This window comes from Salmo salar, chromosome 13, assembly GCF_965601325.2.
Source record: "Salmo salar chromosome 13, fSalSal1, whole genome shotgun sequence".
Classification (NCBI taxonomy): Eukaryota; Metazoa; Chordata; class Actinopteri; order Salmoniformes; family Salmonidae; genus Salmo; species Salmo salar.
In genome coordinates, this window is record NC_138303.1 from 2345001 (window position 1) to 2348305 (window position 3305).

General features: G+C 42.0%; 1 protein-coding gene across 3 annotated transcripts in view; it reads left to right on the forward strand.

The window, feature by feature from the left end:
- dnase1l1 (deoxyribonuclease I-like 1) overlaps positions 1 to 2126 on the forward strand; it is a 118964-nt gene extending 116838 nt beyond the window's left edge. For all 3 annotated transcript variants that reach the window (XM_045692808.2, XM_045692810.2, XM_045692811.2), the window contains exon 9: positions 1 to 2126. This exon is cut by the window's left edge and continues 328 nt beyond it. The gene's annotated coding sequence lies outside the window, so the exon portion shown is untranslated.
- Positions 2127 to 3305: the final 1179 nt, after the last annotated feature.

The following is a 3305-nucleotide window of genomic DNA, read 5'->3' on the forward strand; positions in this document are numbered from 1 at the left end:
GCCATGGGTTGGCCTGGAAGGGCATAGGCCCACCCATTGGGGAGCCAGGCTAAGCCAATCAAAATGAGTTTTTCCCCATAAAGAGCTTTATTACAGACAGAAATGCTCCTCAGTACCCCCTCCTCAGACGATTCCACAAGTGAAGAAGCCGGATGTGGAGGTCCTGGGCTGGCGTGGTTACACGTGGTCTGTGGTTTTTAGTCACACTGTTATCCAGAGCAACTTACAGTAGTGAATGCATACATTTGAGTTTGAGTTTATTTTATTTTTACAGGGACAGTGCACATTAATCAACGTTTCAGTAAAAGTGCCGGTTTTAGCCAGCCGGCTAATTTTCAATCGCAGTCCCTGGGCAGGTTATTAAAAACAATTACAATACAGACAATCAATGAGCAGTGAGCACACGCAGAGCAACATAGGACAAGCAAGACATAGCGTACAGACAGAGCAACATAGGACAAGCAAGACGTAGCATACAGACAGAGCAACATAGAACAAGCAAGATGTAGCATACAGACAGAGCAACATAGAACAAAAAGCAACAAGACAAAATCCATAAAAACAACAGTGTTTCCACACCTCACAAGCTACAGACAACAGACAACATGGAAAGTGGCAATACACAGCTAGGGATTATGTTCACAAATCTGATTGACCTTTAGCCATGTCTTCATGCATTTTGTGAAAGTGTGATATGTGGTGCAGTTATGTGTGTCTGATGGCAGTGTATTCCAGACATGGGAAGCTCTCACAGAGAAAGCGGATTTACTAAAGGTGCTTTTCCTTAAGGGAACTATACAGTCACCTCTCATGGCAGACCTTGTGGATCTGCTGCCATATGTTTGGGTTTTCTGTTTAACTAAAGTACTGAGTGGAGGGGGAGCTAGGCCATTTAGGATCTGTAATACAAGACATGCGTTGGTGTATTGCACAAGATTTTCCCAACTCAGGAGCTCATGCTTTCTGAGGATGTAACAGTGATGATGGCTATTGGGCTTCCTATCAAGCACTTTGAGAGCCTGTTTGTAGACAGACTGAATAGGTTTTAATGTTGTATAGCAAGCTTGGGCCCAACTAGACAAGCAGTATGTTAAGTGGGGGAGTATCATCGATTTGAAGTACAGTCTTGCTACCTCTGTGGTCAAACAATTTCATATAAATCGGAAATTAGCTAGGTTGAATTTGGTTATTTGAATTACCTTTTTCACATGCTTTTTAAAAGAGAGGTTGGAATCAAGTATGATGCCAAGGTACTTAAAATCAGATACCACCTGGAGCTTCTCCCCTGATACACAGACATCTGGTTCAGTAGCATCAGATACCACCTGGAGCTTCTCCCCTGATACACAGACATCTGGCTCAGTAGCATCTGTTGCCCTCTTTGTGAAGAACATGCAGACAGTTTTTTTCACATTGAGATGCAAACACGAGTCACTGAGCCACTTTGTAACCTGGACCATTACAGTAGTGAGTTCTTATGGTAGAGATATGCACATTCAATTCGATGGCAACAGCTCAGTTGGACATTTCTGCATGTCAGCATGCCAATTGCATGCTCCTTAAAACCTGAGACATCTGTGGTATTGTGTTGTGTGACAAAACTGCACATTTTAGAGTGCCATTTTATTGTCCCCAGCACACCTGTGTAACGATCATGCTGTTTATTCAGCTTCTTGATATGACACACCTGTTAGGTGGATGGACTATCTTGGCAAAGGAGAAATGCTCACTAACAGGGATGTAAACAAATTTGTGCACAAAATTTGAGAGAAATAAGCTTTTTTTTTGCATATGAATTTGAATTTCTGGGATCTTTTATTTCAGCTCATGAAACATGGGACCAGAAATGTACATGTTGCGTTTATATTTTTGTTCAGTGTAATTAGCATAATATGTTAAACACCTGTACATGTGTTGTGAGATGTGGCAGGCGTCTGCAATGTAGTCAGCCTGGAACACGGCCAGTGTGTGTGTGTGTGTGATGGGAGATCTCTATATGACTTCTGGTTCGAATACCAAAACAGACGAAGTGAAAAACCTGCCTGTGTGCCCTTGAGCAAGACCCTGTAAAACATTTCACTGCACCTATCCGATGTATGTAACAATAAAACATGTTTTTGCTGACACACAGTACTATTCAATCAAACACCTATTTCAGTAGTTCCATAGTACCTCATAGCTCAATCAAATCACAGAATGTCCTTTAAAACCCCTCCTACTATCAGAATGATCAGAATAGGAAACGTGTGAGCAAACACACACAGCGTCACTAGTTTGTAAACAGACACTAACAGGTTTGATGGAATTCTAGCCTGGGTTTCAGGAGTCTGAACACCAAAGCCGTATTCACATGTCAGCCATTAATACCAGGGTATTTACTGTGTATTGGAATATATTTTTACAGTGCACAAGACATCCCCTGGGGACAATATGTATCGACTGTATTGAATTCAAAGGGGAGAGGCTATAAAGGACACTACTAGCCATAATCTAACACTGACCCTTAACCTATTCTTATCAAATCAAATGTTATTTGTCACATGCGCCGAATACAACAGGTGTAGAGACCTTACAGTGAAATGCTGAATACAACAGGTGTAGTAGACCTCACAGTGAAATGCTGAATACAACAGGTGTAGTAGACCTCACAGTGAAATGCTGACTACAACAGGTGTAGTAGACCTCACAGTGAAATGCTGACTACAACAGGTGTAGACCTCACAGTGAAATGCTGAATACAACAGGTGTAGTAGACCTCACAGTGAAATGCTGAATACAACAGGTGTAGTAGACCTCACAGTGAAATGCTGAATACAACAGGTGTAGTAGACCTCACAGTGAAATGCTGACTACAACAGGTGTAGTAGACCTCACAGTGAAATGCTGAATACAACAGGTGTGGTAGACCTCACAGTGAAATGCTGACTACAACAGGTGTAGTAGACCTCACAGTGAAATGCTGACTACAACAGGTGTAGACCTCACAGTGAAATGCTGACTACAACAGGTGTAGTAGACCTCACAGTGAAATGCTGAATACAACATGTGTAGTAGACCTCACAGTGAAATGCTGAATACAACAGGTGTAGTAGACCTCACAGTGAAATGCTGAATACAACAGGTGTAGACCTCACAGTGAAATGCTGAATACAAAGGTGTAGTAGACCTCACAGTGAAATGCTGAATACAACAGGTGTAGTAGACCTCACAGTGAAATGCTGAATACAACAGGTGTGGTAGACCTCACAGTGAAATGCTGACTACAACAGGTGTAGACCTTACAGTGAAATGCTGAATACAACAGG